Genomic DNA, 15,207 nt, shown 5'->3' with positions numbered 1-15,207 from the left:
ATTTCACTGTTCGAAAAAATGCTAACTAAGGCCGAGGAACAAGGAACAAAGGTTTGAACCAGCTTTCGTAAGGAGTCTTCTTCCTCATACAAGAACAACTGGAACAATAGTTTCGAACATTGCATCGGGCCTCCTCACCGGGAACCTTTGGGTCCCCGTCTCGTCATCCCTTTCTTTCCTCAGCCGGACAAGGACAACTTTCAGTTAAGACCAGCCCCTCTTTTTCTTCTGTGCTTGGCATGATTCATGTAAGGTTAGCACTCGTCACTAGACGAGATAGTGATTGTCAACATCCCACACAACTCTCACTCTCACTCTGGCAAAAGGAAATGAATGTATCTACTCCTTCAAACAATAGGAAAGCAGACACACATCCTACCCGCATCAATGCCTCTGCCCTCTTGTATCTACATATCATGATATGGATACCCTTGGTCATTAATAAAGGGAAGATGATTTTAGCCGAGGTGATCGGACTAACACTGAGTGCATTTGTCCCGGCTAGGCTTATTACGTTCTTAGTGTTCTAAAGTGGGACAGGCGCTAGCTCTAGTAACCATTCTCCATTGATTGGAAAGGGCGGGTGTCTGCACGAACTAGCTAGACATGGCACTCCCCGAGCACGAACTCGATCATCGTGCCGTCCCCTTTGAGCAGCTTTTCTTGCCTGCCTCTGCTATCATTGATCCAAATATTTCTCAATGGTGTGGAGACAGCTCACAAGAAGATCTAGGATTTCATAGCGAGTGTACTAGTAGCTGAAAAACCAAATTGACCATTCCAACTCATTTGTGGTTTGAAACAACATTTCTTCCCGAAGTGATACCTTGGCTTTGCCCAAATAAAGAATCGCAATGCTGCTGATAGTCCGCCTGCTTTCAATGTTCTTATGCTCAGTGAGCAAGCTTGATTTCGGTTACTCCCTTCTATTGGGAGCTCCCTATCTGTAGGTTTCAGGGGGGTACGATCCACCGCGTTCATGTGCTTTACATGAAATGGAAAGATCAGAACGGACAAGCAGAGCAACTTGACGATAGAACTACATTGGTTAGACAGGCGTGTAGGTTGCTACAATATCCAGAGACGCTTAACAATTGCTGTTTGAATCGATCCTTTCTTGTATCGGATCTGTGAAGTTCATTTTGGTCATGCCAGAAACCTATTATCTATATGCCAATTCGTTTCGCAGAAATTCAGAGATTGGAGAAAATGAGCCTTTAATGGAGGTACGATGCATTACCTTGTATACGAAATCTAATGAAATTCTCATTCATTCCTAAAATGATTTTTGAGATAGAACAACTTGTTTATGGAATTAGCCCCCAGTGGAGAAGCAAGGCTTCCAGGCTCGCCATCAATCCAGGCAAAGCAGTCTTCCCAAACTAACTAATTGTTGAATTAATACTTGCTATACTAATAGCTCTTCAATCTGTTTATTGCTGCTTCATTGTCCTTTCCCTTTGCTCTAGCGTTAGTCGCAGGAATCCCTCTTGCGTTAGCCGTAGTCATCTATTCGTAGAAATCGTAGGAAAGATCGTGGGAACCTACACCGTACCTTTCGTAGTCAATACGATGAAACCAAAGCCTTAGCAGAGGAAGGAACCAATCTGATTCCCGGAACCGAAACAGGTATTTCCACTACTGCCGTTACTGAACCGAGGACAAGGACAACTGCCCCGCTGGGCGTAGATTTCATCCGTTAGTGTGCATTGTTGAACGCAAAGACAAGTAGGGATTTTGATATTGATAGCTAAGGGTAGGTGTACTAATAACACCAGGGCGATCTCTATATCTATAGGGACAACTATGATAGGGGGGTCTGTCCTAAATCCAACAAAGTATGGTAGCTCAAGCGGGGAGCAATCTGCATTTGAGAATGCTATGCTAGCTGTGAACCTAAATCTGACGATGAAGGGGGCCATCACTTAATGAGTACGGAATTTCATAACCGGGGTGCGAAAGGAATGCACCCGAATAAATCAATGAATGAAGCTCAGGCCACGAATTCTGGAATCTAAGAGCGGGTGGTGAAGTTGGGCACTCTCGAAACCTCTGGGTTGACTTCTTCAACCTTCTCATTCTTGTTGACGGCACGGAGCACCTCGAAGAGGACTCTGGCGGTCTGGTAGGCCTTCCCAAGTTGGGCCCTGAAGGCGACATTGGCATGGGACAGGGTGTGTCATGGCTAGGATTAGATTTATAACGAGATAGAGCTCTGGTTTGGAGCTTCAGAATTACCGGTCAGCTTGTTCCCCTTTGTCAAGTGCACGGACGTAGTTCTCGTAGTACTGCTGATAAAAACTCTCAATTTCACGGGCATCGCTCTTCTTCACGCGCTTCGCGAGACTGGGGCTATTATCCTGTGGTGTTGCATAAGAGCAAAAACATAAAATTATGTAGTGGCATCTTTGGATTCGAGAGGGTAGTTATGCAAAATCCGATAAAAAAATCCCCCAATCTTCCTGCTCCTAGACCCTATTTTGCTCTGGCTTTTAGGTTAGATTCAATCTTATTTTCTTTCAATCTTTCTCACCATGTCTATTTCCCCGCTTCTTTTCCAAACTAGTAAAATTGAATCATTTCAAAAGGACGTCCAGAAAATAAGGCTAACCCAATTTGCCTCTCCAAAAAAATAGAAAAATAAAGCGAGCAAAACGCTAGAAACTTCCATTTACTTTGCAGGATGTAGTAGAAACTAGAAACCAATTACCCGAGTCCCCATTCGAGATACGTGAAACTATTCTAGCCAAACCAATTGACCATAACTATCCGATTGCAACATGATTTCAACAAAACGAAGAAAGTATCGGAAATACCACTATCTAGTACATCTAATCTGCTCCCTCAAGTGTGAAACACAAAGGTGCTCCGAAATGAACAAGTAATACGTATGGATGATCGCCGAAAGCAAAATCTAATGCGGACGCTTACGAACATACTCCAAAATTAGCTCTCCAAAGCAAGGAAAAATGGCAAAGCCAGAAAAGTTCTCCAGGAAATCACACTAACTATTTTTCTGCATAGACTCGTATGATTATGAATCAAAAGCAAAACATCCTCGAAAACCACGAATCGAGGCGCGCATGTGCCCCTCAAAAAAATATAAGAACAAACATTTTTGAACGTGGGAACACAAAACTTTTCCAAGTACACACAGCCTACGCGGCATTGATCCGACGCCAAAAAAATGAACCAGGAGCGCTCGCTCTGCCACAAAATCCAAACCCAAACGCATCAAAACAGCATGCAAAATGCACCATACGTATCCCCGTGAAAACGAATGCACGTACAGAGGTAAGCGACTTGGGGGTGCTCGGGCTTGATCTCGGCGGCGACGCGCAGGATGAGCGCGATGCTGCTGAGCGTGGACGGGGCGACCTCGTTGTCGAACACCTCCATGGAGAAGGTCGCCATGCCCAGGTGGGAGGGGAGGCAGGTGAAGAAATAGAGGTCCGGCCTTGCGTGCCCGTGGCTATTTATACATCGATCCAACGGCCAAGATCAGCTGCTTCTCGGGAAAGGGAACCGCGGGGGAGACCGGAGGCGTCGATGTGGTGGAAATGCTGAGCTCCGCTGCTTGGTGAGGGGTTTCTCTGTCTGGATGGTGGGGCGAGCGTCGTGGCTGGCCGCTGGAACACTTCGCTGCCTTTTTATCACCTTAAAATTTGCTTACACACTAGGAAATGTTCTGCTGACAGCAGTGCCCCACAACGTTCAGCTTCGAAGAGGGTATGTTTTTCTATATAGAAAAGATTACAAGGTTCACACCTTTTGCTTTCTGCCATTTCTCGGGCCCAGTGTCAGTGTGATGCAAGAATGACGTGTGAGTTAGTGGGGGTGCTTGCTGGTAGGAAATATTCAGGCCCTTTTCACCCGCGACGCGATACCGGAGTTATACGGTGTCCGGCTGGACTTTTGTCCTCTTTCGCTATAAACACTACAACAATAGAAGCACCCTTCTAGAGATAAGAATAGCAAATGTTTTGAGGCACTGATGGAAGCATGCCAAGGTGAAGTTGACGATCTCTTTAGTGTTTATCCTTCTCTTCATCTTGCCCTATGTGCTCATGCTGCGAGTGCCGCAGGATGATTTAGTTCTGATCGAGTGCTTGACCCCTTAAGGAGGGCATATTCTTCAGCATCTCTCTTGTCGGATCGTATCCTCGTGACCACGTCGTCAAAGAGACAGTCTTTCTTTGGTTTGGCCCACCGATTTACCGTCGTTGGTGACACTCTTCTGAGCCCCTAGATTCGCCGAAGTATGAGATCCTGAATGCATCCTTTTTCTTTCCACTTCATCTTGGGAATCTGGAATGGTTGTTTATGGCTGGGTGTGACAGATCAGACTTCGTTTAGAATCAGACCTTCTATCTATCTATCTAGCTGTATTGCCACTCCAACAGTTCTTTTTTTTTATTATGCCCCGTATCTCTCTGAGCCTATTTGATCTATTTGCTATATCCAAGTTCGAGTGTGAAGTTCGCTCCGGTTGAAGTGTAGGGCTTCCTAATTCCTGCTTCGTCCTCCTATGAATGCACTAGTATAGAAGGTTGGCCCGTCATCGTATACCATCGTAAGATGAACTGGAAATTAGTAGTTTCAACCAGTTACACAAAATAGGCAAGTTGAGGTTTGTTCAGCGTGTGTTGTGTTGCCTCCAACTATAATGAGGCCCTTTGACTTGAGGTGCGATCTTACCTCTTAACGCGCTTTCCTGCTAGAAGAAGTGAGGGTGATGTCCAATGACCTGTTGAAGAAGCTTGCTGTGTAGATAGGTATCCGTTTCGTGAACCTAATGTAGAACCTGTAAATTAAAGACTTGAGTCCCGGAACCGCAGCCATTCAAAAAGCTATCAATCTGATTCAAAATACCAAGGTTCGAAGACCTTTGGGGCATATCAAAGTACTTTCACTTGCCCCACAACAAGAATTTCTAGGGTATGTGAGTGGTGTCGGACGCTATAGGGGTTTGTGTATTCACATCAGGAGAAGAAAGAGGCTCTCATTGCTGCTGGGATAAGACAAAACCTTCTTCATTGATCCATGGCGTCACCGCTGCTATATTAAAAGAGTAATTCTATTGGCTGGCTATGATTCCTGCAAATAAGTCTTGGGGTCATTTCGGGCTGATGCTTCCTAATTCTTCCTAGCTTTTGCTCCATTCATCACTATGGGGCATCACATATATAAGCATTGGGAGATCGATCTAATTGCAAAAGAAATGGGAAGCAAAGTGTTGGTTATCTAGCAAGTATAGAGATGATGCAGTATCTTCATTGGCGAGACAAGCAAAGAAGTAGATTCAAAAAAGCAAAGTCAAGCAAGCAGCAACATTGGTGACTTTATTGAGTCTTGTCCTAGTTGATCTGGAAATGCTCGAAGAAGCCTTTGACTCATCCAATGCTTAATTGGTTGTCCTAATTTCTTTCTTGGAAACATGTACGAAATGAAAGACTTATGTGAATAAGATAAGATCCAATTCTATGAGAACATTCACAATTGATCGATAGCTCACAAGCTACCTGCTTATAGGCGGGGAATTAGTTGTAACAAACAGGGGAGTGTATTTCCCACTCCCCTGTTGGTTAAAGCAGACTCGTATTCTTCGTAGTAAAAACCTTCCTTTACCGCAGGCAAGCTCTCCTCTGTCTCTGTATGCTTGGGTGAATGCCATAAGCGGATTTATGCTTTTTTTATGGAAAACAGTTTGAAAGGGTTGACATAGCCTATCTTTGCCAGCTACCTCATATGAGATTGAAATAGAGAATAGAATGGAGTAGGAACACGAATAAATTATATGTAATCTAATATTCTTTTATTTGAATACTAGGAATCGCACCTAAATTCCATCAATCATTCGGTTAGAAGTCCTCTATTTCATCCTTGATGTTTCAATCGAAGGAGATACTCTATTTCACAATCTATCCATCTGGATTCCTCTTTTTAAAGAAAGTCTTTCCTGGATCTTGAAAAAACAAGAAAGAACAGAATGAGAACTAAGAGTTCTTTCAGTCAAGCAGTTGAAGGAACGAGTAAGATACGTTTGTCAGTCTACTATTCTTTCGGGAAGGAATTGAGCCTCAATCATCATAGCAAAGAAAGAAATCCTTCGATAGCGAGAACATTCAGAGTTAGTAGTTGAGTAAGTATAGATTCACTCCGATTACCAAACAGGCGACTTTACAACTTAGGGAGCAGCAGGCCTTGTGTTTGTGGTGAAGGTACCGGAATCTTTTCAACATGAAAATAGGTGGTATCCAAAAGGACAAAAACAGCAACTAGGGATCTGGTGGACTACTGTCATGAGTCACAAGGCATTGGTAGACTGACTCACTCAGATGTTTGGCTATTTAACCTAAGAAGTATGTCTGGATGGATGACTTCACAGTCCAAGATGGTAATATCGATTGTTCATCTAATTCACCAACGTGACCAACCACAATGAATGTCTTTAACCGCCTTATCAAACTTGGATTGCAGCCTTTCCTATCTCTGTATAAAGTCAGTCAGTCCCAGTGTTGGGCAGAGCCCATTGTCAAAAGATCGTTTTGCTAGGATGCTTGCTTGAATCTAGCTACTTCCAAAAAAGGCATTTTTCACTCTATACGGTATGGCTACAAACCGAATGAAGAAGTCAGAAGCAGTTCATCGCCTGTGGGAGCTTGCTGATAGTAAGGAAGCCATAATCTTTCTATCGGATTGCCTATTTGTCTATCTGTCTGGTGAAGAGAGAATGTAAGATACTCTCAATAGGGCAAGCACCCAATACCTCGTAGAGTCCAAAGCTCCAGCTCAAAGAGTTCAGGAAGACCAACCATCCACACTTGATTAGCTACTGTGCACTTCACCAGAACATGGTCTATGTCCTCCACTACCCCTTCACAAACATAAAAAAACACTGAGACAATGGGAGCAAATTCCTTGAGACAAGAAGTTCATTCTCTGCACGGAAGTCTATTCCAATAAGCTTTCCACTAAAAAAACAGAATGCAGGGAATGACCTTAAGCTTCCATACGCAAGAGAAATGAAGACCACCTTCCTCATTAAATGGCTGGCAGACCTCCCTGTATACTTCCTTCATCCTAATCGTCAGAGTGAACAGAAGACCCCCATGTCAAAGTATCAGAACAGATGCTTCTAGGAATTGGTACAGCTGAAATTTCTCGCACCACCTCATCAGGGAGAAAAAAAGCTAATAAACTAAGATGCCAATCCCTATTAGGAATGAGATAGTGGGAGAGAGACAAACCTTCCAACAGCTCTGACATGTTCATAGGAATAGGCCTTCTATTCAATGCAGTCCCACTGAGCCAAGGGTCTTATAACAATCGCACCGAATTACCATCTAAAATCTGCCACTGGAAGTTCTCTTTAATAGAATGACTGGCTTTACATATCTCCTTATTAATAGGAAATGAATGGGCAGCAACATAGAACCCATCCCAAGAACCCTCAAACCTCCCTAGAGAACACGGCTCCACAACGTATTTGGTAGCGGATCCACTTTTCCTTATCTGTTAACATATACCTTTCCTCTGCCTATGAGCTAGCTAAAGATCCATCGTTATCCTTTCCGGCAATGGAGGCGGAATCAATGGTCATGTCAGGTTTTAGATTCAAAGAGAGATGTCAAGCAAGCGCCGAATCTGAGTACTCAACTTGCTCGACCCGCCTCGTCCACTGGACCTCGTCTTTCAAAGAGCAGCAGCCCTGCAAGCCTAATAGAACCTTGTTTCCCTATTACTTACTTTTGCTTTGAGCGTCGCACTCCAACGGCTTTCTTTCCTATGGCTTGGATGGGGGTCCTCAACAAGATCTATATCGGTGTCATTATTTACTTATTTAGACGATAGATGATGATAGAGAGCAGACTGGCTCTGAGGAAGAATATCTTAAGTAGTTGAATCCGCTCCGCTAGGTTAATTGTATGATCTGAATGTAGGAGGACTGCTGCTGGTGACACAATTTCTTTTGGGTCTGAAGAATGAACTCAGAGCTGCAGTGGAAGTGCAGGTGCCTAACTCAATTAGTGAAGCTGCATCTTTTGCTCAATCAAGTGCGGGAAGGAGTTTTGGAGAGAGGCAGGCACTACATGAACAAGAAGGACAGTAACTAGAATTATAAGTCGGCTGCCCCGCAGCAGCAAGGCTATGTCTCAGTCAAAGTTCGACAAGGGGCAAAACAGTTGTTGTCCTAATAGAAGTTCATGTCGATCCAGCCAAGCCAGTGCCATCATTAGAAAGTCTGGCCATTTTAGTTTCAGCCAGTTCAAGTTAGGGCAAGGAGGAAAGGAAGAGAGTAATGCAAGGATGTAAAGAATGAGGCGCTAGAACAGACTGGCCCGCAGGCTTCCAACCTGACACCGCTTTGCTACTTTTCGAAAGAGGAAGAGAAGTTGCTTGTACGAGACTGCGCCTCCCGGCTGGAAACTCCAATGGCATTTTTGGTAAATGAAAGCAAAGCGAAGCTTTACGACCAAGGAGAGATAAGCATATTTTATGAATGATAGAAGGAGTGCTCCCCGAGCACAGGCTCGCTTGGAAGGATAGAGCGCCGCAAGACAAGATGGCATATTGAAGGGAAGGCTATGAAAAGAATTCTGGTCTCTCGAACGCCTGACATACTAATACGAGCCGCATACTTGAATACTAGTGACATATTGGAGGAAAGGAGATTATTGGAATACTAGAGGGAGTTACGCCCATAAGAACTGCTGGCTATAAACGCGACTTGCTCTGCTCCTCCTAAAACCCTTTTCGATAGTAAGATAGATATAGATCTAAAGGGCCTAGAAGGGCAAGCATGGACCGAATAATACACATACTCTGTCTAGATAGACGATTTCTTCTTTCATTTCCACTCAAATAAAAGCACTTTCTTTCAAGCTTATTTGCTTGAAAAAGAACAAAGCAATTCCCACATAAACTGACACTTTAGGATCCTCTAAGCCTTTCTATAGACCTGTAAGGTACTAAAAACGAAAAACTAGCACTACTAACACAGGCTGAAGAGGATGACCTCGAAAAAGAATACAATTAAAGATGTGGCCTTCCCTCCAAGCACATATATGGATATGGAGCACTCTTTTCCACCCTAAAAAAGAATAGCCAGAGATGGCTTTCTTTCCGTATCAATAGGTAGCCTTCCTTGCCTATGGCTACTTTCAAATGAAAAGGTCAAAAAAGAACTTGATGTAATAGGCTCACTTCATTAATGCTTTCAAACTCGATTGTAAACTATTCCCACCTAAAAGATAAGCTTACTACTTCAAATAGGTAGATGGAAAGAAAGCCATATTTTCCATCTTATTTATATATTCCATTCCAGCCATTGACAGCAACTCACTCTTTTCGAACCGCACTTTGAAAGCCAAACCCAAGAAAGACCATATCAACTACTCTCCAAATAGCAGGATAAATCACGGAATTCAAATGGAAGACAGAAAGAGAAGGCAATTCAAACCTAATGGCCAAACGAATCCAAGACAGAAATACTTATAGCCAGAAAAGAATAACAAGAGAACGAAAACAACTCCATATTCTACTGGCCTGCCTCTCTGATCTACTATCCAACTGCCATGGAAGCACCACTGTTCACCCTAGGCTCACATTCTGACACTTCGTTCACTGTGTACTCAAAGGACTTGCTTGTCTTTTGACTCGGGCAAAAACTGCAGGAGTGAATTGACTCGTAATTATACAAACAAATGACCTAGCTGGTCTTCTCCTATCCGGGGAATCATCGGGACATGCTTCACTTAAAGTGATTATACCACATAGTTTAGGGAAGCGAAACCATAGTTCGGGTTAGTTCACGCTAGATTATCGAAGCTTGTAACACCTGTTAGAACACATTAGGAAAGCGCAAAAGATTTCTATTTGGAGTTCGCTCGTTTAGTTGCTCGATCGCTGCCATCTGCATTGGGCTAATTCAAATCCTATGCTCCATGCTCTTGCGGGTTTGCTCCATTTCAACTTGTCCACACTGGCATAACCAGTATCTCCCTGGAACTAAGAGGCATGGATACCCATCTTTATCGATTCAAAGAAATGAATAAGTATCAGCGAGGTGGGGAATACGGGCCCGGTAGAGATAGGGATGATCGGCAAGCGCTACGAGCGGGGCCGATGTTTCGTGTTGTGGGTGGCCATCGGATTGTTCAGCGTGCCCATGCGGATCCCTACCAATGTCCTAGACTACAAGTTCGACAAACTTCCGGCTTGGGCCAGGATACAAAGTTACCCGGGATGGGCTTGCCCTCTGGATCACGCTGGGTCCTTGCTTGTTCCAACGTCATGCTAGGAATGTATCACGTGCCCATGCAAACCAAAGGAAAGCAGATACAACTATTACAGATCCTAGTCCTATTTCCCATCAGAACATAAGGGAGTGGGCTTCCTTTGTAACAGCTCTGTTCTGGTCGTGGCTCACCTCACTGGACCAACGCTTCTGGTCGGAAGCTGGTCGATCGCCTGGTCGGCAACCGGCACAACACCCTTGCCAGTGGGATTTCTGTTGGTTTTCATACTATGCGCAATGAAAGTTTCCAAAAAAGGAGAGCTCTAAAAACAGCGTTCTACGGGGAGAATGTGATTTTTGTATACTTTGACCCCATACTGGCATGAAACTGATCGGAAAAAGGACCTCAAAAACACCCATTTATTAGGGGAATGTGAAAATTGATGGTTTTCGCCCATACTGGCATGAAACTTTCTCTTTTATTGAGCTCAAAAACAGGCAGAGGGAGATCAGAAAAAGTGTCAAATCCAATAGAATAGAGAACGATGGCCCAAACAGAACAACTTACTTCCTCTATCCGAGTTGGCAATCAATATCAAGATCAGAGCGCGAGAGCAATGAAACAACAACTCCACCGTCCCTTCACCAGCCAAAGAAAGGAGAAGACTAAGCAGCTCAATAGGGTCTCGAGTACGACTATAGTACCAAAGCTTGGTGCTTCTACCAGTCAAGTAATTACCACAGGTGGATATTCAATAGAAAGCCTACTTGAGTAGGTCAAACAACGGGGATCTCTCAGTTCCAATGGCTGGATCTCAGAATCGCGTAGATGGGTAGAAGTAATGGGAGATGACCGGTAAGCCAGATGCTTCGCGAACCACCAGTACATTTCGTTGCACTTAAATCACCCTCGTTAAGAGGTGCACTCCGATACCATTGATGTCCAATAGCTTTGATAGTAATGGCTGGATCTACTAATACCCCGTCCATTGAGTATAACAGAGCAAACGATGGTATAGCAATGAACAAAAGAATGACACTTGGAAATATGGTCCGAATAATTTCGATAGTAGTTCCATGAACAATCCTTTGTGGGATTGGATTAGTTTGCTCGTTGAAATGCCATAAAGCATGAACCAACATCCGTGATACGAAAACCAAAATAAGAATGAGGAAGAAAAAGATATCGTGATGTAAGTCAATGATTCCTTGCATCATAGGTGTTGCTGCGTCTTGAGATCCTAATTGCCATGGTTCCGCAGCATCACAAAGAGTGATTGTGAGGAATCAACATGATAATGAACAAAGAATCATTGGAATTTCCCAATCTTTTTCAGCTCTGCTCCTGAAAAGAGAAAGGAAAGGAGACTGATCTTGACGTCGGCGTTGGTTTTTCCAATGAAAGCCTTATTTAGCATGTAATGTGAACATGAGCGGACACCCACACAATCTCGATTGGAAGAAAAAGTACCATACCATTGTCGTTTTTAGGGCGAAAAAGAATGGGTCATCTTTGTCAATTGATAACTAAGTGAGAGAAGACAATCACGTTCTTAAAGCGGTCGGTTCGCCGGATTCACAACCTTCCCCTATTGGCCGGCTGCCCATGAAACACATAGGCTCCTTCGCATTTATCGATCGAGAATGGTCTCATCACAGAAACACTTTCTATATGTTATTTCGAGATTCGAAGAAGCAAGCAAGTTTATAGGGCATATAGTTGTTTTTTGTAGGGCGAGCCAAGATCTTATCTTATTTGCAGGTCGTATAAATGAAATGATTGGAAAAATCATATAGAATTTGGAGGTGCGTAGTGTCTTATGGGGCTGGCTCACAATACAACAATTATCGCTACTGATTCTAGATAGAATGTTGATACCGGTGGAAAAGCACTTCTTTCTATGTATAGGGCAGTGAACTAAAAAAAGTGTCCTTTCTCGATACATAACATTGTATAAGTCAACCCAAGTCGCTTCTTCATCTCCGGGAATCCGGTAAGGTACTTTTGGAACACCAATGGGCATATTAGATTAATATTATTATATTATAGTAAGAAAACTACACTTTAATATATAAACATAAGAATGGAAGAGAAAGAAAGAACCTGAGAAGAGCTTAGTTGGAACTCTTTACCGGGATCATAGGGGCTATGTGTTGGAAATATACCCTAGAGGCAATAATAAATTAGTTATTATTATATTTCCTTGTTCATGATAATCGTTTATTATCCATGCTAGAATTGTATTGATAGGAAACTCAGATACATGTGTGGATACATAGACAACACCATGTCCCTAGTAAGCCTCTAGTTGACTAGCTCGTTGATCAATAGATGGTTACGGTTTCCTGACCATGGACATTGGATGTCATTGATAACGGGATCACATCATTAGGAGAATGATGTGATGGACAAAGACCCAATCCTAAGCCTAGCACAAGATCATGTAGTTCGTATGCTAGAGTTTTTCTAATGTCAAGTATCATTTCCTTAGACCATGAGATTGTGCAACTCCCGGATACCGTAGGAGTGCTTTGGGTGTGCCAAACGTCACAACGTAACTGGGTGGCTATAAAGGTACACTACGGGTATCTCCGAAAGTGTCTGTTGGGTTGGCACGAATCGAGACTGGGATTTGTCACTCCGTGTGACGGAGAGGTATCTCTGGGCCCACTCGGTAGGACATCATCATAATGTGCACAATGTGACCAAGGAGTTGATCACGGGATGATGTGTTACGGAACGAGTAAAGAGACTTGCCGGTAACGAGATTGAACAAGGTATCGGGATACCGACGATCGAATCTCGGGCAAGTATCGTACCGCTAGACAAAGGGAATTATATACGGGATTGATTAAGTCCTTGCCATCGTGGTTCATCCAATGAGATCATCGTGGAACATGTGGGAGCCAACATGGGTATCCAGATTCCGCTGTTGGTTATTGACCGGAGAGTCATCTCGGTCATGTCTGCATGTCTCCCGAACCCACACTTAAGGTTTGGTGACGCTAGGGTTATAGAGATATTAGTACGCGGTAACCCGAAAGTTGTTCGGAGTCCCGGATGAGATCCCGGACGTCACGAGGAGTTCCGGAATGGTCCGGAGGTAAAGAATTATATATAGGAAGTGCTATTTCGGCCATCGGGACAAGTTTCGGGGTCACCGGTATTGTACCGGGACCACCGGAAGGGTCCCGGGGGTCCACCAGGTGGGGCCACCTGCCCCGGGGGGCCACATGGGCTGTAGGGGGTGCTCCTTGGCCTATATGGGCCAAGGGCACCAGCCCCAAGAGGCCCATGCGCCAAGAGAAGAGGGGAAAGGAAGAGTCCTAAAGGGGGAAGGCACCTCCTAGGTGCCTTGGGGAGGATGGACTCCTCCCTTGGCCGCACCTTCCTTGGAGGAAGGGCCAAAGGCTGCGCCCCTCCTCTCCCTTGGCCCTATATATAGTGGGGGGAAGGGAGGGCAGCACCAACCCAAGCCCTGGCGCCTCCCTCTCCCTCCCATGACACATCTCCCTCCTCCCGCAGCGCTTGGCGAAGCCCTGTTGGAATCCCGCTACTTCCACCACCACGCCGTCGTGCTGCTGGATCTCCATCAACCTCTCCTTCCCCCTTGCTGGATCAAGAAGGAGGAGACTTCGCTGCTCCATACGTGTGTTGAACGCGGAGGTGCCGTCCGTTCGGCGCTAGGATCATCGGTGATTTGAATCATGACGAGTACGACTCCATCAACCCCGCTCTCTTGAACGCTTCCGCGCGCGATCTACAAGGGTATGTAGATCCACTCCTCCCTCGTTGCTAGATGACTCCATAGATAGATCTTGGTGACACGTAGGAAAATTTTGAATTTATGCTACGTTCCCCAACACTATGCTCCCCTCTCTCTGTCTCAGTCCCAGCCAACGGCATAGCAACACCTACTCTTCCTTCTGATGTAGCCTTCTTGGATCCATAATTTGGCTTCCTCGTTTATTGATTGCTTGCAATCGCCACAACACCATTGAGTGAGCATCATAGAATCCTCAAGGCGTGAAGTAGAAGTTCTTCGAACCTTGATTGTGTGTGTTCATGCCCACTCCAATAGAGCATTTGGCCCTGTGAGCTTTGACTACGAAAGCTACATATGTCAATCAGTATAGCCACTAGAGGGATTGGAACAGGTATATTCCTTCTCAGACAGTACTTTAAGACAAACATGGTTCACAAGGTGGATTTTCTATCTATTAGTTGACTACGGAGCTTCCTCATCCCGACCTATCTATATGTGAAAAGCTCTCCGCCAGAATCTTTGTAGTAGTAAGTCGTGGGTTACAAGCTGTCCCTTCCTCAAACCACCCCGCAATAGATATAGGGTTTACCAACCTCAGGCATGGACATAGACACCAGATCATTTTGATAGAAATGAGGTAGACTGGAAGCTGAAGCCAATAGACCAATGGAACTAATCAATCACTTGCTTTCCCGAACTAGACAACAGGATTTTATCAGCACTGGACTTGAATCGCGTCGATGACTCTAATCTTTAAAGACAGAAGCAGATGGGAGAAGGTTGGATATGGATCATGATCAAGTCTACCTCGTAAGCCACTTAAAGATCTTTGAGCAGCTCGAGAGAGAAATCCATCTTCATTGGTACAAAATAACCTTCGCCCCCCTTTTTTGTTATGGGATGGTGGTTCCTGTCTATCAACTAAGGTTATAAATTGATTCTATAAGAATCTAGTAGATCACGCACCTATTGTATTTAGTGTGATCTTGTGGGAGAGTAAGGAATCGCACCCTTAGCATGAGGGGAATAGCCGGTTTCCTTTCCTTAACTAGACTACCTTACGGTAGCTCGACTGGGCACGTCAACGTATGTATTCTGTCTTCCCAATCAAACATTAGTCATTGCAGCTATTTCATCTGGTCTACTAGAGTAGAGAGATCTCTCACTTCACTGCACATCGCACTAACTAATAGCTAGCCG

Source organism: Triticum aestivum, chromosome 5A (assembly GCF_018294505.1).
Source record: "Triticum aestivum cultivar Chinese Spring chromosome 5A, IWGSC CS RefSeq v2.1, whole genome shotgun sequence".
Lineage (NCBI taxonomy): Eukaryota > Viridiplantae > Streptophyta > Magnoliopsida > Poales > Poaceae > Triticum > Triticum aestivum.
Note: the sequence above shows the minus strand (reverse complement) of the source record.